This window comes from Bactrocera neohumeralis, chromosome 4, assembly GCF_024586455.1.
Source record: "Bactrocera neohumeralis isolate Rockhampton chromosome 4, APGP_CSIRO_Bneo_wtdbg2-racon-allhic-juicebox.fasta_v2, whole genome shotgun sequence".
NCBI classification, from domain to species: domain Eukaryota; kingdom Metazoa; phylum Arthropoda; class Insecta; order Diptera; family Tephritidae; genus Bactrocera; species Bactrocera neohumeralis.
The window spans coordinates 26,696,747-26,718,653 of NC_065921.1; the positions used below are offsets into that span (position 1 = coordinate 26,696,747).

Consider the following 21,907-nt stretch of genomic DNA (forward strand, 5'->3'; position numbering starts at 1 on the left):
GTTGACATCCATCAAGTAGGTGCGCCGCCTCATCATTCACGTCTAAATATGTCAAATGGCCGCGAAGATCATGCGATCTAATGCCTCTGGATTAGGAGATTTGGAGCATTTTAAATCAAAGGTTAATACCAATCAACCAGCAACGCTGGAGGAGCTCCAAGACAACGTTCAGCGCACTATAGCCGAAATTCCAGCCGATATGCTGCACTGATTCATCGAAAATTGGCGTAAAGAGGTGGAGATATGACTATTTAAATACATAGTTCAAATCATGAATGGTATAAAATTATATGCATAACAAAAAAAAAAAAAATCAGAGCTCATATTGACCACATTTGAGTGTTTTAATATATTTTAACATCATGTCGTTGATGATGATAGACCCTGTACATTAGGCTGGACAAAAAAAATGTTTACTTTTTCTTAAAAACGTTATTTTTTTCCTTAGAAAACCTAGTAACATCGTCCCAAAACAAATAAAAGAGTCCACATGCAAGACATTGATTTTGATTGGTCTGTTTGTATAACAAAAATATGCTATATTCATCTGATATCGGTGATTCCGATAAAAGAGCAGCTGATGGGATAGAACTCGAAAGTTGAAGAGGGAAGCGAGACGCATTTGCAGACAGAAAAAGAGAGAGGCCGAAATGCGTGAGTATGAAGAGCTTAACAAGCTGGCTGACGGTGGTACTGCTCGACATATCAACGAAAAGATGCGGCAACTAACAGAAGGTTTCAAGACCGAAGCATACTCTTATAAAACCCAAGGAGGTGATCTAAAAAAAAAATATAACGCCAGGAGAAGGCGAACCCAACCCAATCGATAACGATGGAGAAAACTTTCTATTGCTCGACCATGAAGAAGTTCGAATAGCAATTACCAGCCCAAAGAACAACAAAGCGGGCCGATGGATTAACGGCCGAGCTATTCAAATACGGCGGCGAAGAACTGATAAGAAGCATGCATCAGCTTCTTTGTAAAATATGGTAAAACGAAAGCATACCCCACGGCTGGAATATGACATTGATATCATTGACTTCAGCATTTATTTTTTGCCTTTAGTTCTGCTTTTTCCAGACTGGATAAGGATGCGAATCAAATGGGTCTGGTGAACGAGGGCAAGTCGAAATACTGCTGTCATTAAACAAACAGTCGTCACATTCGCGACCAGGCTACCATGTGACTGTTGCAAGTCATAACTTCAAAGTCGTAGCTAATTTCATCTATCTTGGAACCAATATTAACAGCAACAACAACTTCAGACTTGAAATCCAACGCAGAATAATTCCTGCCAACAGGTGCAGCTTGAAAATTATATAATTACCTACTCAGTTCGAACAAAGACCAAATTCTATAAGTCACTCATTATCTCCGTCCTGCTATATGATGTAAAGGCATGAACAATGACAACATCTGATTAATTAACGGTAGGAGTTTTTGAGAAAAAGGTTTTGCGAAAGATCCTTTGCGCGTTGACCACGGTGAATATCGCATTCGATGGAACGATGAGCTGTATGAAATATATGACGACATTGACATAGTTCAGCGAATTAAAAGACAGCGGCTAGGTCATGTTGTCCGAAGGGACGAAAACACTTCAGCTCTGAAAATATTCGATGCAATATCCGCCGGGGAAGCAGAGCAAGAGGAAGATCTCCACTTCATTTGGAGAGATTAGGTGAAGAAGAGCCTTGCTGCACTTGGTATCTCGAATTGGCGCCATACAGCGAAAAGGAGAAACAAGTGGCACGCTGTTGTTAATTCGGCTATAATCGCGTAAGCGGTGTCTATGCCATTAAAGAAGAGGAAGAATATAGTTTTGTTATACCTACAACGAATTCTAAGTCTATTCGGCTAAACTCCGGTGCTTAAGCAGAACAAGATTCGAAATCTTAAGAAGTTTTGCGCATCTTCGCCATTGTGTAACACCCACTATCGCCTTAAGAAAGCTATTTAGAGAATAATCCCTTTCTGATGCTATCTAATATTATTGTTATTGTTTTTATTATTATTATTATTGTACCTTTTCAGTTACAGAACAAGCCTGTTAAGCAAGTGCTTAAGCAAATGGTGCGTAAAATTAGCTGCAATATCGTTAAAGTCACTATGAGAAACTTTAAAACATTCAAATCTTAGCGATAACATAGTTGAAATGAAAAAAAATTTACAAAAATACAGAATAAAAGTGCTTGAGCTTCAAAAAGCTCCGCTTATCGCAATTGCAATGCAGCTGAAATCAAAATATGCAAAACTACCAGCAAACTTCTGCAATTTACATGGCTTGCTGCCGAAAGTTCGAACAGAACTTCATTTAAATTTCAGTGCAAACAGCAGAAGATGCTGCAAGTACATGCACAGTTATACGAAAGTTACAAAATCTACGCAAATTAAACCGTTAAGGAACATCATAGAAGAACATAGAAGAAGCGCTGCCGCACCCCCAACACTTTCTGCCCACACTGCCCACTTTACGCACTAAAAATGAACTGGCAAGTTTAGAGTACCATTCGATGGCCAACAACACAATTGAGAACAGAAGAAGCACAAGCAAGGGAAGCAGAAGCCATGTTGCACGTTGCGACACACTGGCAAACCCCAAATTGCAAATTGCAAAAGCAGCAAACACATTATCAACACACAGAGAACGCACCGTTAAAGTAGCGACATTAGCAGTAATAGTGTAGGAAGCACAACAATAACAAATGCAACAATATCCAATAAAACACATTATTTCCTTTGCTGGCAACCTGCAACGCGGTAACTGCGCACGACAGCTAGCACAACGCTTCACACTGCCCACGGCCACTGCACCGAAGTGTCAAGCAACAGCTGGTGCCGCCCACCTGCCTGTCTCACTCGGGCTGAGGCTGCCACCGCAACAGTACAGTACGCAAAACAAAGTTGTTAAAAGAGCGGCAGTAATTGAAAGTCTCAAGCAGGATTGCATGGCACACTGTGCGCTCTTGATTTTTGCAGTTAATACCTGAAGTGCACCATTGATGCCACTGGCGGCTCAGCTGGAGTTCGTGATCAGCATACAGACGTATAAGGGGTGGTGTATATGTTGCAAGTTGTCTGGAGCGCATTTTCGACTGTGCGGATAGTTAAACTTTGCAGCTGGTATTTTCCACTCACTTGCAGTGCATCATTGTTGATGTCTCTTTGAGTCACTTGCGACACAATTAAGGTGCGCGCATTAAAGTGGCTTTGTTCTGCGACTTGAACGGCAATGTGGCAAATGGCTGCTGAAGCGATGCTCGAAAATGTTGCTGGAATATCGCGCTTTGCCGTTGTTGGGTTGATCAGAAGGCAACAGTCTGGAAATACCGATTGTTGCGCAAAACTCAATAAGCAAACACAACGTTATTATCGATTCTGAAAGGAGAGATAGTGAAAGGTGATCTTGAGATATAAAAAATGTTGTCGAAATAATCTTCAATCATAGCTAGGCGGTTGCCATTAATGTGTGGATCGAGTGATTGGTTATCATTTCAAATGTCGTACATCATTATGCAGTAGTGATATATGTATTTTAGGCATCAAATGGCAGAGAGACTAAGTCACGCGATTATACCAGTAATCGGCAGCGTCTAAAAAATCAGAAAAATGGCCAAAACCTATAAAGTGTCATAACTAAGCCATACAGAGAAATCAAAGGATCGCATCTATTTGGAAGTAGCAGCAAAGTTTTTTGTACATATCTAAAACTATTATACAATGTACAAACTCTACAGAGTCGTTTTCTTCAGGCATTTCCATATACATTCAAAAATGGAAGAAATCGGATAATAACCTACAGCAGGAAAAAACGTCAGAAACACTAAATTTTACGGAAGAAGTCAGAGATGGAAGAAAATGGGCGTGGCAATGGACCAAGAAGCATGTGACCGATTTCAATGAAATTCGGTATATAATTTTTTCTTAACACCCTGATGACATGTACGAAATATGGGTGAAATCGGTTCACAACCACGCCTTCCAATATAAAGCTATTTTGAATTCCATCTGATTCAGGCTATATAGTACAAAAATTGTACAAAGTGTATCGAATTGAAAAATATGTAAATGACGGATAATGAAATCTCGATTATGATTTACCATGCGAGAGTATAAAAATTTCGGTGACACCCAATTTTTTTACTTGTTAAATATATAGCTATATTCGGCGTAAGTTTTGCGGTGGAAAAGTTTTGAGTGCTTTTCTCTCAGTTCTCAGAAAACTATCAATCAGCTTTAATTAGGACAAATCGTAGTCATATTTAGCAGATTAAGCGTCGGTCAGTGCAAATCATAGATAAAACTTAAACGTCTTGTTCTCTCTCATGAAGTAATACTTATTCGGGTGGTTTAGTGAGAGAGCAAGAATAAAATAAAGGAATTGGTGTTTGAGAATCGACGATTAACAGTCAGAGATTGTACTGGCATCGTTGGAATATCGAAAAGATCCATGAAAACCATTTTGAAAGTTCAAAAGTCCAAAAGTGAAGGCACGATTGGTTTCAAAATCACTTAATTTTTTCGAAAAACAGCACGCGCCTTAACGTCTGGAAAACAATGCTTTCCTAATACCAGAATCCCATGAAATGTATTATTATTGGCAATGAGTCTTGGAACCAAGCTTAGGACCTGGAAATAGACGATCAGTCGGCTGAATATCGTGGCAAAGGTGATACGAAGCTAAAAACCAAGTCAAAAATCAAGGTTTTGTTGACAGTTTTCTTCGATTATCGATGTGTGGTGCTCTTCGAATTCTTTCCGACCCGCTAACACTGTTGAGAAGGAGTACGAGTACTACTGATTGATTCTTCCTGAGTTGTTGGCCAAATTTTCAATCAATATCGTGTCAAAACCACGGTATTTGCCTGATTTAGCTCCGTCTAACTCTTGGTTATTCAGCAAAATCAAGCGATCGCTCCGGGGAACCGTATTGAGTCAATTGAAGACATAAAAAGTGAATCTCTACGCACATTGAAGGCTATTCCGAAAATTGACATCAGCAACTGTTTAGAGGACTGGAAACAACGTTGGCATAAGTGTATTGGAGCCAAGGGGGATTACTTTGAAGAGGACGACATAGATTTTGAAAAATTGATTAAGAATTATTAAATTTTGAACAAAGTCTTACTCTTTTTTGCTCATAATAGTATTGCAAAGCAAGTGTGCTTCCTACAAGCGTTCTCGGCACTCGATGTAGCGTCGCGCTGAAGTACTCAAAAATCTCTGAACAAATTCTGAACATAACTTAATTGGTAATTTATAGATTATATATATTATTATATATTTCTTATGTATATTTATCTGATACATCAGATGATCCTTAATAATTCTTTCTGTTTGAAGAGCGAAAGTATTTCTGATGATACGGGAGTTCCCCGAAGTGCTGACAAAATTTTTGTGCCGTTTCTAACGAGTAGGCAAGATATGATTTCTACGTCCTGTACCTTCCTATACCTCCATTTCTAGCAAAGCAACAAGTGTGTTAGTTAAACACAAAAATATTAACAGGAAGCTCATTCAAACCAGACTTCCGCCGCAGCAAAGCAAAGAAAAACCAAATAAGGATCTGACGCAAACAAGCTCTTTTTTGTCAATATAAACCATGCATAATCCTTTAACTCATCTCATAACATTTTTTTTGTTTATTTATTAGTATAAATATACAAAAAAATAAGTTTAAGTTTGATTAGATATACGAAAAGACTTTTTCGACTACCCAATATATTTTTCATACCAAAAGAAAAATTTCTGCTCTAAACAAATGCTTAATGATTTCATTCGTTTCGATTTGATTCCTAAAGATATTCCTTTGAAAGATAATTATAGTTAAAATTATGAATCAAATGTACTGTATTCATATGGTACACCATGTCATATGAGCAACACAGCAAGTATACATAAATCACTTGAATGAATGCTTGTCAAATCTGCTATGTCAAGGGACTTCTATGAAACAACAATCCATTTTGGAAATAACGGCACTGTAATGTATTCTAGATACCTTAGGATACGTTAGGTTAGATTAGGGTTTTATAGCTGTTTAGCGATTGGAAGATAGAGCATAAAAATTACGGGGATGAGACTTGAGATACCAAAACTTTACTCCTGGGTGAAGTAAACATTTATATATTGTCAAAATATTTTGAGACCAATATAAATTTACAAGTTTTAGGATTTCTATGGCTGATAGTTTCACTAGATGTCGTAAAGTGTAATAGCTAAGATGATTTACTCTCAAAAAGTCAAAAATGAAATATTGATTATATAACGTTAACATTCAGGCAATTTCAATAAGAGGAAAAATAAAGTTTTGTAACTGATTAAAATTAAAATACTAGTAATAATTTCATATTTATATGATATATTTAAGCTTTAAATATTTACCATATTGTGTATGCAGTCTCAGCCTACGTGCTCGCTTCCAAATTTGTAGTAAATATATAACCATAAATATACCCCTAAAATATAGTTGAACGCTCTCAAAATGAACTTCTATGCAGCTGTGACCCTCATCCCCATTTTTGCTGGGCTTACTGTTAGTTAACCTACACAATATATATTTTTTAGTAGTGAGCGCGCCTCCCGCGGTTTATCTTATTTTCTCTCTCCCTCTTCATTTCATTAACTACAACTTACATTCAGCCCGTTTAACGCGCAGGTTCTAATAAATAATTCATTAGCTTCTTAAAGGCGCTTAAATGTATTTGATTACTTATAACAGCACATGTGTTGCCGTATTTATTTATTTGCGCCGAGAGTACCTTTGGGATTTGCATTGTATAAAAATAAATGTGAAGTCATTTCTTATTAAGTAGCTTCCATTAAAAGGCAATTAAATAGTCACTTACATTAAAGTATTATATTTTTTCTTAGACCATAGTGTATAATTGAAGTGCAGTGGCGTCTCCGAGAAATTTGTAGAACAAATAAAGGGGATAAATAACGAATAATTAATTTAAATAAGGTTCGATTCATAACATATAAAAGTGTAGTTACTGACTCTCAAATTGATCATACATAATACATACCAAATGAGAGATTTCTAAATGGGGTCTTTAACCCCAGATTTTTCCGACTAGCCAATATTTACATTAATAACTTTTCGAGATATAAATAGGGCAGAGCTTTCAGCATTATACTCAGACACAATTTCTTGCTTGAAACAGTAAGTAAGCAATAAGCACAAAGAAACACGAACCGCGGAATAAAAATATATACACGAACGTTGAAAAATGTCTCTATAAAAAATCTTGAGACCGAAAAACGTTCCTCCAGCAATCTCAATACAAGTTTTGACTCCAATAATACTTCCTGACAATATTTTTGTCAACACAATGGAATCGGAAAAACAGAAGACAGAAGAGAAGAAAGCAACAACGAAAACAGAATGAGATATTAAAAAAATGGTGAAGGGAATTCGCAAGGCCATCACAAGAAGCTCACGTATGTAGGCTAAAGGGCAACCTGATATGATTTTAATCACAATTCTGTCTTATAGTATAACTTAAGAAAAAATTTTATTGTATTAGACATTATAAGTTTAAAAATATCATAATTATAAACGAAAATAATTGAAAATTTCATTATGGAAACCATTGCATGCCGCAAAAATAGTAGAAACATATCATTGGAAATTAAAATAAAAATATGCTTTTGTTTTTGGTTCAGATCTTCAGATTGTGAAGTTCAACACATGATTGTCGAATTTAAATAATTTAATTGATGAAAATAGTGTCATACATACCATGTCCTCGTCTTAAGCTCAAAAGTCTTATATAATAATAATTACCTGCAAAGATAAGAAGACGGAAGTAGAGTAAGTAAATAATGTTAACAAGATTGGAGAGGGTATATGGTGATCCATTTCCAAGTTCCCTACTTAAAAGAAACACAGAAATTTCAAATTTAATGAAGGATGTTTATTATCATTCGAAGGAACATTCTTGGTATTTATTTTTTTAAGATTATCTCTTTCAAATATGGCATAGGATACGTCTTGTTGCATCCGTTGAGTCCAATATTCGATGACCCGTGATGTTTTGATTCAACGCCTGAATGGTAGCGGCATTGTTCGCATAGACTTAAGACTATTCATATCCTAACAGAAAAAGTTTGTGATATCACACGATCTTGGTGGCCAACCGGCCGGCCCATAAAGTGAAATTATCTGCTCCTTAAGGGTTCTCTCAATATATCCATTGATAGAGGCGATTTTTGGGAAGTGGTGCCGCCGAGATCACGAACTTCAATTTAAGGCATCAAATAGTCGGATATCATGGCGCGATAACGGTTGCCATTGACGGTTACGTTCGCACCGCCATCATTTTTTGAAGAAATAAGAAGCGATGTTTCCACCAGTCCACAAACCAGACCAAACTGTAGTTTTTTCTGAATGGAATGGCAGCTATTGATCCTCTTCAGGTTTTCTTCGTCCCAAATACTGCAATTGTTTAGGACCCATCGCTGAATAAACTTTGGCTGGAAAACGTCGGGTCTTCTTGGAACTTTTCCAAAGCCCATAGAGCGAAGCGATGTCGCTTGGGAAGGTTGAGCGGGGTCAACTCTTGCACTAGTTGTATTTTATACGCTTTTAATTTAAGATATCGACGAAAAATGCTCTCACATTATTCTGTGACGTTGAAATGTGTTTGGCTGGGAAGAGGACAAACTTTTATTAAAAGAAGTGTTAAGCATCTCAAGAAGGCGCATATTTTGCTGCTCTGCTCATGGATGCTAGGTTTTGAGATGTTTGAAGTGGATTTACTGAAGTCAACTGAAATACTTTACGGCAAAAATAAGCATGATTGGATACTGCATGAGAACAAAGATCCGAAACATAGGAGCAGACTCTGTACTCAATGGAAACAAGACGAGCCTCCTTTAGAAAACATTCCTGAAGTATTTTGGAGAACAGCTGCCGGTTTGACAGTTGTCGGCCCAATAAAAATCCGCGTCCATTCCGGTTACGTAGACTCTGACTGAGGACTGTTAGGCTTTAATGTAAGCCAAAATATCAAGAAAACATATAACGACTACAAAAGGTTACTTTCGGCTACTCTAACATAACTGGAGGTCGGTTTGTATGGAAGATGCAGACAATTTAGTTGCTAGTTATAATCAAAGATATTAGGTTATAATAGACAAGGCGGGAGGTTGAAGAAAATATTCAATAAAGCTACATATGTATAAGACTTTCTCCACACATAAAGCTTAATGTTAGTTCAATAATGGCGAGAGTTATCTGATTCGATAGCGGGTTGCAATGCTTTTGATTTCATCTTTTATTTCTAGATTTTTTCGTAATGAACTAACGTCAGAGAGATTGTTCTAAAATATTTAATCATTGACCTTCCTCTGTATTCGGAAGAAGATTTAGCTGCATTTATGTATTTTACGCCAACCGTTGTTCGTCAATTTCAATATTTTTTAAAAATAATCCTTTATCAAAAAAGTTGAAGTCAAGTACTGAACTTTAGTGGGTTGAAATCTAAACATATAATATAATCAGCAAACTTCTTCACATGTGTTTGGCCATGACCATAACCGATTACAACAGGTTCGTGACCACTACAAGGATGATCATATATACATATGGATATACAATACTCCAGCGATAAAAAATATTTATTTATGATCTCTTACAGCGAATTTTTATTCTCTTCCATACATAAAACGAAAATGAACACATTATGCTTTCAAAACAGGCATACAGCGGCAATATTAATTAAAATTTATTCCATTATATTCACGCATACTCCACAAATTACATTCTTCTCAAGATATAATAACCCACTAAGACGCCAAGGCTGAATAAGATAATTCTATCCATGGTTGTAATTGAAAGAGCGACAATTCCAGGCTTAGATTTGGTTAGTTATTTTAGATGTCTTCTTAAAATTTCAACAATTTTCACACAAGATATTTAGAAGTTTTAGGTTTTGACATTTAATTTGATTATTCAATTTAACTATAAAGCAAAGCCTGCAATATTTTCTTTTGAAGTAAAGTAGTCACTGCTGTGAACATTTTGCTGGGTATAAGTGGCAAATCTGACCAATTACATATTACCATCTCAGCGGCATTCTTCGAAATTATATAATGTATGTGCTAATACAACAACAAAAGCAATATCAAATTTGAAAACGTTTAGTTAAGCATTTATTTTCCATCCTTAACGACTGGGAGCATTTCAATTGCTGTCCTAAATATTATTACCACAAACTCAAATCTTTTTCTAATTATACAATAAAACAATTTTATCTTATTGTTGTTGTTTTTGTAATCGATTACATTTTTGAATTTAGCTGCACATGGAAATTACAATTTCGGCACAACGAAGTAGCCAATGGCAACACCAAATATAAATATTATCAGTCGATCAGCAAGCATTCTGTTTCCTTCCAAGCGATTTCCTTGTAGAATATTACTGGCAGATAAAATATTAATGTATTATAAATGTTTTTTTTTTTTTTTTTGTTTTGAAAATTTTCTGATGTTACTGTGACTTAAAGTATACGGAAAATACGAAGGCTACGTGAAGTGAAATAGTTTGCCATATATAGTTTTTGGAAACTTCAGCTAGCCACAGCTAAAGTACATTGTTGATGACCTTTTAGTTGAGAGTCATTTTAAGACTCCGCAATACTTTTTCTTAATTTGAGCCAATACCGTGTATAAAGAGGGGAAATGGGGAAACTCATGTGCTCGACGAAATATGAGTAGGTGGAATTTTCTCTTCTCTTCTATGGAAGCTGGTCGTTAACGAGCTGCATAGGAATCTTGAAAATCGTGGCTGCCGGATGATTGCCTATGCCTATTTACTAGAAGTTACGGGGCGGATACAGTGAAATATCTACTGCTCATCCTGGAAAGGAAGCTTTTATGGAAGCCGAATATTGCAGAAATAGTGGTCCTCAGCTCTACGACACCATTGTCAAGCCCATTATGTTTTATGGAGTCTTTATGTGGTGGAGGGTTCTAGAAAACTCCAGCTTCAGACTTCCTGACAAGTGCAGCGTCTTCCAGGCCGAGGTTGCATCCATTAAGGCAGCAGTAGATTTATTGCTCCGGAGTGTAGCCTCCTTCAGAGAAGTGACCGTACACTCAGATAGCAGTGCGGCTATACTAAGCTTGAACTCATTAATAGTGAGTTCAGGGCTGATCAAAGAATGCTTAACCTCGCCACCAAAAGCATCGAGTGTGTTGATAAGACTGGTATGGGTGTCAAGCTACCGCGGGATCGCAGGAAATTGTAAAGCTGATGAGCTAGCAAGAAAATACACCCTAGAGTCACTATCGGTAGTATGGGAGGGGTTTGGTGCTCCCGTGTCCACTTGTTTTCTACAATTAGATAGCTGCGCTTCGCAGAAATATTGTAAGCGCTGGGATACATACGCTGTCGCAAAAACCTTTTGGCCCAAGATCGATCACAAGAAATCTAGATATCTCTTTTCCCTCGGTAAAGCTAGCCTCTATCTAATTTAGTGGCTTTTAACCGGTCATTGCTCCATTGGCCAGTCCACGCAGTAAGGCTGGGAATCCTACCAGACGACATCTGCAGAAGCTGTATGGAAGAAGATGAGGGGGAAACAACTCAACTTCGTTCTTGACTGTCCAGCGTTAGGGAGATCAAGAATTATATGCTAGGGAGCGCACTCCTCTAGACATCCTGTCGAACTAGAAATTAAATGCCTATGCGAATTTGTAACGGCTATAAAGCGTGTTCCTAATTTATAGGTATGAACACAGGAGTTCTTCTTTTTACTGGTTTCACAAAGGACTACATATAGCAGACCACGTGCAATTCTTGATCACCCATCTAAGCCAACCTAACCTAACGACTAGTTAAAATTTCTGCATGCTTACACTATTATGACGCCAGCCAAAATGCCCAAGCAAAAAGTGATCAACGGTTCGGTCATTCCAAAGCGGTTTCTCCGTTAACTAGCGTAACTTGACTTTAAATTTTTAGGAGGAAGTTGTTTAGCCAACTCCGTAAGTACAAATGGCTTTAGTTGTATGTTTTGATTAGAGTTCAATGCTGAAAGTAAAACACAAATGAGAGACAAGCGCGCAGAAGCAATCAAAGTAAAGGTTTTCGGATATTAGCGACACTTACAAACAAGAAACCAGCAGCACTTCTGAAATCAGTTGTTATTTTAAATATTATATATTACACTCTCGCAAATTTAAGATTCCTCTTATCGTCTCCTCGGCGAAATAATATATCCAACAAACAATCCAAAGGTGAAGATGCAGAGTTTTCTTTGGGTCGTGCTTTGCATTTTGCGGACAAAATTTGGATTTTTTTCCAATTCTTTGAAATTGAATTTTTTTCAAAGCGAAATGTCAACGAAATAGTAGAGAATGTCAATGCGAATTAGAAAGAAAACGAAACAAATATTATTTAGAGGCAGGATTATTACAGTGAAATCATAACAGCTCTACAAGAAATAAAAGAATATATCAACTATAAGTATTCTTTGAACATTGAGAAACATATTTTCTGTACTCACAGATGTCAACTTAATTTCTCTCACATGCTGTGGCAAAAAAATAGCCACAAATGAATCCTAAACCAAATATCACTAAGAAACTAACCATCTTTGCTTGAGCTAACAACTCATTCACATTGTTTGAGAATTTGAGTAGCTTTAATAGATCTTTTATACAATTTGAAGAATGTATACATCATATTTGCTGAGTGATAAGAAATTCAATGATTTTATGAGAAAATAAATTATATCTGAGCTATACCACAATGTTCAATTTCATCCGGAATAATTTGCTATTTTCGTGCTTTGAACAACAGAAATTTCTTTCAACACCATCTCTTAGGTTAGGTTAGATGACTGATCTTTCGCCGTGAAGTGACGTGAGATTACACCGTCCTTATGGTTTCTCATGAGTTATTTTAGAGATGACAGTATTACCACATAATATTTTTGTGGAAGTGACAACAGCTAGATGTCGATTGCAGATTGGAATTAGAAAAATATTTGTCTTATGTATGTATCAGCTGACTTGGATACGTAAAAGAGTCAAATGGAAGCTGAGATTTATGACATTACACTTACAATATAAAATGGATAGGGACAACGTCCGATGTGTTTAACGGGAGTACCAATCGGCAGTGTAGAATGGCTACACTAACCACTTGTGTAGGGTTCGAGGCTCAACTAAAACCACTGCCGTACTTTGGGTTCTGCACCTGGTTGCAATTCAACTGCACAATCAACTGACAAAGTGTCAGTTATTCCCACATTCGGATTTTAACCTTAACCACCAGGATACTCCCCGAGGGACCAGTAACCAAGTTGAAGTGAACTTCAAAGGCTTCTGCTCCCCATGGTACCAGAATTAAGTCTCCGGTCAGACCTACTAGCTGAAACTATTACCAGTTCAGCTTCCATACTGTTCTGTACTGGTGACCAGGTTTTGGACCTTATACGCACGTTACATCCAAGCAACAGTCACACAAGAAGCTAACCCTAATACCCAGTTAAACGTCTTCGCCGCCTAAACAATTCACGCGCAAACAACCTAAATTGTTCGGCATTCCGACTAGTGGAGATGACACCGCTAAATACGTAAGTCTAAAGGTCCGTCAGTCTAAGTAATCCCCATACCACGCAGATCCCTACTGTCCGAATACATCGGGCATTCCTGAATAACTTGCACCCGATCCTCGATACGCGCCCATATTTATACCGCAACATTTTTGCGTCGAATATGATGCCTTGCTATATACCACAGTCATTCGAACATTCCCTATTATGAAAGTTATTGACGCTTTAATTGAAATTTGAGCATTTTTATACCCTGAACAGAGTATATGAACTTTGTATATACATATAAGGTAAATGATCAGCGTGACGAGCTGAGTTGATTTAGTCATCCAGTCCGTCTGTATATTTGCGAAGTAATCACTCAGTTTTTGAGATAGCGATCGAAAAAATTCCTTTTCTAACCAAAAAACAACACATTTGTCGGATCCGCCTATATCAGACAACTATGCCATAGAAACTGGCCGATCGCATTCAAGTCCTTGCATCTAAAAGTTTTTTATTTAACGAGGTTCTTCAGGAAATTTGACTTAGATTGTTACCAAAAGCACTGTACAATCCACATATATTGATCAGATCGTACTACTATAGCATATAACCTCTATATAAACTGAACTATCAAAATTAAAAGAAATATATTTTTATACCCTCTCATCGATATAAAAAATGCACCCATGAAGTTGTACACATAAGTTATATACATACATAAGTATATATATAAAGATATAAGTATTATAGCCTCGATGAAGCCGTAGTCAACTTTTTTTTTTTGGTTTTTTCTGTCATTGTTTAATGCTTCCAATGCCCAAAAAGGTTGATACTTCAAAGACTCTTAAGTTTAGAAAAATTTATTTTTATACTCTCACAACATGTTGTAACATAGCACAATAATCATTGTATAGTATAATAGTTTCGCTCATTAACGGTAGTTCATATCAACCAACTAAGACTAAACGAGATATACATATATGGGGTTATAGAAATGTTCAGGACGACGAGACGAGTTGAAATACAGATGAGTGTGTGGATTAACCATTTAGTATTCTCTGGAACATGAATAAAAAGTAATGAAAAAATTTAACAACCGCCAAAAAACGCTCGAAATTTGGCCTTCCAGAACACACATCCCCTTAAACGAACGAAACGAACGATAATTTATTTTTGTAATTTCCCGAAATGAAAAGAAATGCACTGAATATGTGGTCCTAGAACACAGAGGACTATTATGCATTTCCAACGCCCTTTATTGCTTTAGTTAGCAACGATTTCGTCTATCCAACGTGCACACAAGAGTATTCATGAATCGTTATTCAATACTGTAACGAAAACACACAATTCAGTAAAAAGACACTAAAGAAGGAAACAATTAATTATTTCAACTCACAAATTCAACTTATTGCTTCAAAACTTTCAATATTTTGTTCAAAGTTTATATTACTTTTAATTTTGAATAATTTTTTGTTTACTTTTCTTTAATTTTTGGCAATATAATATAGCCCACAAGCACGCCAAAGGTGAAGATGCACAATCTCCCTTGCATTTTGCGGAGGCAAACGCCACTGAGAATTTCAGCCGTCAATTTTCTTTCTGTTTTGAGTTGAAAAGTTCAGGCCATCCGTGACTGAATTATGTAACTTCAATCCAAAAATAACAATTTGTCAAAACTCGTAATGTCAAAATCAGCCTTTTTGTTTTCTCTTTATGATTCAAGAATAAATGTTTGAAGTACTTCAACCATGACTCAACTGTAAACAGGTTGTGTCGACATGAAGCGTGTTTCCTTTCCCAAAGAAATATTTGTATCCATTAATGACAAAATCAATAGTTTTTATTTTTCTCATGAAATTTCTGTTCATATTTGAATGACTTTGAGTGATTTACATTCCATTGCAATTCAGTTATCACTCAAAAAACTAATTTTCATTGGTTGAAAATTTTCTTTTTGAATCATAAAAACAAATCAATAAAATATTGACATTATGAATCCAATTGCTTTTGACAAATTGTTGTTTGGGGTTTTCAATACAACCTTATATAATTGTAATCAATAATGATTTCAACCAAGAAAATGCATTTTTTGAGTGATAACTGAATGCGAATAAATTTATTTTATATTCTCGCAGGATTCAAAAAAAGGGAAATACGTTCAGGTGTTGGCAACATTCGTTATTCAACCAAAGTGTGAAATCAATACAAACTTATTAGGTGCCATAATAACTTATGCCATAGCTTACTCACTTAGTCTCATTACTAAATTTTGCTTCATAACCGAGATATTGTTATAAGAAAATCAGTCCAGTTCAGACCATAAAACCAAAGATAATAAATTTATTAGTTAAGATTAGATTAGCGAAATACTTTTCATAAGCACTTTGTGGGATGACCTTCGCCTTCTTTAGCGAATTTTGTTTTATCTCTTTGATCGACTAAAAAAGGGTTTCTATGGAGCATCAATTTCAGTTTGGGGAACAAGAAAAAGTCACACGGAAACAAATCTGTTGAATACGGTGGTTGATCGATTGTATTCATTGCGTTTTTGGCTTTAAATTCGGTCACAATCGTGAGTCAATGCCATGTTGCATTATCATCGTGCAAAATCCATGAATTGTTCTACCACAAGTCCGTCCATTTTCGACGGCTGTTCTCACGCTAATGCCAAAAATACGGCCAAATGGAACCCCCAATTGACCATTTGTCTGTCCGATACAAATTCATGATGCACAAAACCACGAATAACGAAAACAAAGGAATCAGCATCACCTTGATTTTTGAGCAGCTTTGGGGTGGTTTTTTGGTTTCGGCTCGTTTTGTTCCCTATTCTGCTGATTGTTGACCTGTTTGCATGTCAAACTCATAAACCCATGTCTCAGCGGCAGTTTTAATGCTCTTCATTAATGTAGGATCGGAATTTGCACGATCAAGCATGTACAAGGAGACCAGTTTTTGAAAAAAAATTCAGCTTTATTGGTACTAGTCGAGCACGAAAGGCGAATTTAATTAAAATTTCCGAATGCTTGTCACAAAGTTGCGATTTTAAACATTCACCTAAGTTTTCTAAGATCTCTTACATATTGACTGAAATAAACGGTATGGAGACAAACAGAAGTTAGGAATCCTTGGATTGGGTATATTTTTGCTAGGGGTAGAATTCACACGGTTTTGTTCATTTTACGCATAAGGACACATTGTTATTAAATGGAGAGGATATCACATTTATTTAAGAAATCAATAATACAAGTGCATCTCACGCATTAAATTAGTATTCTGAAAGGTTATACATATTGTATGTACATATATAGTATATATAGACAAGAGTTATGCATGCTGTTCTTGTTAACTCTGTGGGGCTAAAAATAATAAAAAGAACAGGCTTCGTGTGCACACAGACACATTAATCAAATATAATATACTTTGACCAAAGCTTTGCTTCCTGCCGAGACCTCAACCGTTGGCCATTATATGTTCAAATAAATAACATTGTGATTAAGGCTGTCAAATAAACACGCATTGAATTGAAATGTGTATATTATATAAGTATGTATATATGGGAGTATGTTTATGTGTAGTAAATTTGTATGTTTATTGCCGCAATTAAGCCGACTTTCGGGGTTTATATCGGAGGAAATCATGCAACAAGGAAATTATCATTAATCAACACTCATGGTGTTATGTTGAATGCTTGCGACGCAGGTGTGTTCGAGGTTCGCTACTTTTTCAAATCACAAAAACTACAAATTTTATGGTGAGTGTTTATTATCATTCCAAATAACATTCTTTGGAATTTATTTTTTGAAGATTATCTCACTCAAACATTCGCCACGTCTACGTCTCAGATGGTCCATCCGTTGAGTTTTATTTTCATTGATTAGTTAGAGTATTTTGACTGGTAACTGGCGAATGACCCGCGTGATGTTTTGCTCCAGATCGAAGCGATATTAATCAATTAGACTTTTGAATTTACATATCATCAAAGGAAAAGCTTAACGTTGTGACATAATACGAGCTTGGTGCCCATCGACCAGCCCAAAACGTGAAATTATCTGCTCACCGAAGTATTTTCTCAATAAATCCATGGATTGATGGTTATGGATGATGGTGTTGCGAATAGTATGCTCTGTATGCCGAATATGTTGACCATAAGTCACTAAGTCACGCGCCAAACACTTTCTTTACAGAACGTGAACTTTTGTATTAAAGTTGAACAATTTGTGAACGTTGTTCAGGCGCAAGAAGAATTTTTGCAACATATTCTGTTTGACATACTATATGTCACTCTTTACATACCATGGTATGTGTTAGGTATTTGTGACGATATTGACTCTACCTCCACTTTAGAAATTTCCACCACTGAAATCATTATAACTGAACAGTGAACTGCATGTAATAAAATCTACGATCTTTGCCATTTTATAAAGAATAATTCAATGTGTTAATTTTCTCATATATTATTTCACCTTTGCGGCGGAAGTAGCCGGAAATTAAGAGCATACCAAAGCCATTTATATAAAATTCGAAGTGATACATTTCTCTTCTTCAAGGCGAAAAAGCCTTTGCCTTCTAATGGCCGGCAGTGAGAGCACGTCAGGGCTTTACAGAAGCCTTTAAGGCAACTAAGCAGCTCGTTACAAAAACTCATATATGTGTGTATGCCAGTTTACGTAGTGATTAATTAGCACAAATTATAATAATATAACGAAAAAAATACCTTAATATTTGCACACTTCAATACTGTAATGGAAATGGCCTAAAGGGTGCTGAAAGGAAATGAAAAACCCTTTTCAAGTTTAAATTGTTCTCGATTTTATCTCATGATGCATAATGTTTTCATTTCATCAATGTCATTAGATTAATAATTGTATGTGCGTTAGGGAGAGTTTTCAATTTGAAATAAATATTTAATTATTTCTCGGTCTTAACATCTTTAATAGTAGTATCAGATTAAAGATATGACATGTGTGAGATTTTAAAAACTTATTTAAGTTGTTTTGCAGAAATTAGAAAATGTATTATTGTGATAATTTATCTAGGCGCCTTGAGCCGATATAATATTGTAGTAGCACCAGGCTGCCATTCGAACTGACCGAACAAACTTTAGTTCTTGTATGGAAAACTTTTTGATTTGACCAAAAATTTTATAGAAATTTGGCATGGATCATTCCCTAAGTGAACGCTATAATCTTCAAATTAACTGCCTGGGTCGGAAAACTATTGCATATAGCTGTCATACAAACTGATCAATCAAAATTAGGTCTTTTATGGGAACCTTTTTCATTTGACGAGAGATCTTCATGAAATTTAGCATGAATCATTCCAGAAGGAAACGCTATAAGCTCCAAACAAAATGTTCGAATCGAAACACTATGACATATAGTTGTCATAGAAATTGAACCGTTGTAGTAAAGTGCTTGTATGAAAAACTTTGTCGAAGTCTCTCAGCGAAATTTGACGGAGGCAATTATTACATAAGCCAGCGCTATAATTGGTAATGAAAATGTTGAGATCGAACAACGATAGCATATAGCTGTCATAAAACTTTTTTAATCAACAATGTATTTTTTCGATTTTTTTCACAGACACTATATCGCTACAATCTACATGGGCAAAAAATAGTAAGACTATTCAATTTAAATTTCGGAATGACTGTCAGTGACATCTATGCCAAATGTCACATCAAAATAATCATTCATGTTCATTATACGCTTGTCTTTCTGAAACACATATAGTGCATTCGGCGATTTTTACGATAAGTGAAATTATTCAAGAAAAAAATGCCATTAAATATTCTGTGAGTAATCAAATTTCTGGTAACGAAACGTTCAAAATATTGGATAAGGTCTTCGGTGATAATTGTTTGTCGTGAACAACTGTGTCGAGCACGCGTTGACGACGAATCATGTTCAGGTCCATCAACTCATGATCAATACGTCAATAAAATAAAGAAGTGAGTGCTTGAGAATCGATTGGAATATCGGAGGAATCAATTAAAATCATTTTGAAAGATCATTCAAAACAGCGTCGTGTTAATGTCCGTGAAACAATGCTTTCCGACTCCCAGGATGTCATGAAATGTATTATTACTGCCGATGGGACTTGGATCTATGCTTACTACCCGTAAACAGACGATCAATCGGCCGAATATCGTGGTAGAAGTGGGTCGAAGTCGTAAAAATCACTTCAAAGCAGGTCAAAAATTAATGCGATGTTGACAATTTTCTTCGATTATCGAGGTGTCGCTCACTCCGAATTCCGTTTGACCGGCCAAACTGTCAACAAGGTTTACTATTTGAGTATTATGCGTCGTTTGCGCGAAGCTATTCGTAGAAAGAGACCGGTATTATGGGTCGACAACTTTTTTTTGAACTTAAGGCACCGTCGCATACTGCATTGATTCTTCGTGAGTTTTTCGCCAAACCACCGTTTTCACCAGATTCAGCTCCGTGTGACTGCTGGCTATTCAGCAACCTCAAACTGCTGCTGCGGGGAAACCGTTTTGAGTCAGCTGAAGACATTACACCTGAATCGCTACGCACAAGTGTATTGGGGCCATGGGGGATTATTTGGACGCCATCTATAATATATATTTCTGATGGAAGTAATTTCAGTGATTTTTATGATATCCAAATTTGTACTAAGCCGAATGTTAAAGTGGTTTTTGAGATATATATTGGAGTCTTTTCATAAGAATAGGTTGGAATTTTTTCTGTCATGAGCTGTCATGAGCTGAAAGGTTAGTATATTTGTTTCTAATATGGAACTAAATTAGTTCAATAATATTTAGATCTGCGTTATCTGGGAAGGTTAGATATATAGTATGTATGTATATTTTTCTTTTTTGGCTGGTATAAATTTGCATGCTAAATTCATTGCTTTGTTCATTACTAAGGCTTTACTAATTCAAAAAAAAAATTATAATAACAATTCCATGGTGTATGTATATATCGTTTTTTTTTGAGCAAGGTTTTCCTCTTTTCAGGGTGTCAAAGAGAAAGATGCTCAGTATGCTTTGACATTTCATCATGAATAGACTTTATTGGACATTAAACCAACCACACGAATGCGTACAGTGCGTACAGAAGAGAATATTGCGTCTGTTATCTGGGATAAATTGATTGTGAACTAGATATGAACCCAAGCAATATGGCGCTACATTTCGCGATTCTATGGCCATTTTGAGGGACTTCGGAGAACAATATTCCAAGATATGGACCCGTATTGGCCACCAAGATCATGCGATTTAACGCCTTTTTTTTTTGTGGGGCTTTTTTAAGCCAGCAACTGGTATAAATTTGGCCGATGCTAAATTCATTGGACTTTCCGAATCATTAAGACGCAAGGCTTTTACTTCAATTCAAAAAAAATTATAATAACAATTCCATTTTGAAATTTCTAGACAAGTCTACAAGCTCATTATCGTATGATATATATATGTATATACTTTTTTTCAAATACATCACAGTGACATATTTTCACTTTCATCCATAATTTTCACTTTTAGAATTTCAACAAAAAAGAAGTGAAAAAAACTCTTGACCCTTTTTGTTCCCCATTAAACACCTCATCAAAAAATTTAGCGCAAGTAACTTTGAAGTGCCACTGGCAAACTTTCTTCACTCATTCGTGCATTTAGGTTCGCATGTAAGCAAGTATGTGTGCACTTTCATAAGTAATTCTTCACTCGCTTCATTTTTGCTTTCACATTCCATCACCTTTTAAAAATTTCTGCGCTTAAACCTTCTTTCCGGCGCACATTTTTCACAGCTATTCACTGCTGCCGAGGCACTCGAGCATTTAAATGCGCTGCTGCGACTATAAATTATGCCAGTCCTTACGAGTCGTTGTGAACTCACTCACATAGCCACAGCAACCCGTGTATGTGTCTGTGTGCCGCAGTCTTCATACTTATTAGCAAAGTTGCAATGCAAAGTTTGGTTGCTGGCATTTCTGAGCAATTTACACATTCTCATACACTCGCTCACACACACACACACACACACAAATGCATATAAAGGCGTCGTGGAAATATATTTCGCAAGTATTTAGCAAATCTACTTTAATTCCGACAAATATTTATATGGCAGACTTGAAGATGTTTCAATACCTCGACAAATAACCGCTTCACATTTTGACTCACGCACACATACATCACATGTACACACATTGTATAGATACGTTCGCACGTCCACATGTATACAACTCTAGCTGCCAAGTGCTGGCCTACCCCTGAGTTTGCTCATAAGTCATATTCATAAAATTTTTGCTCCATTAAGCTGAGCCCGCGGTTCGCTTCGATGATTTGCACATTTCACACATCCGAAGACGTAGACGTTTTCACACTTAAACG

The 21,907-nt window shown here is 36.3% G+C and overlaps 1 protein-coding gene and 1 long non-coding RNA gene across 17 annotated transcripts in view; both read right to left on the reverse strand.

Moving 5' to 3' along the window:
• Positions 1–21,907, reverse strand: part of LOC126755999 (potassium channel subfamily T member 2) — a 294,777-nt gene that overhangs the window by 218,358 nt on the left and 54,512 nt on the right. The window lies entirely within an intron of this gene.
• On the reverse strand, positions 10,132–12,713 carry LOC126756017 (uncharacterized). 2 transcript variants are annotated; one of them, XR_007666539.1, is made up of 4 exons: positions 12,517–12,713; positions 12,120–12,317; positions 11,867–12,041; positions 10,132–10,427 (listed from the first exon to the last, which is right to left on the reverse strand). It is a non-coding gene; the product is annotated as an uncharacterized LOC126756017 (long non-coding RNA). The 2 variants fall into 2 exon arrangements; XR_007666538.1 differs by having other exon boundaries at positions 12,120–12,442.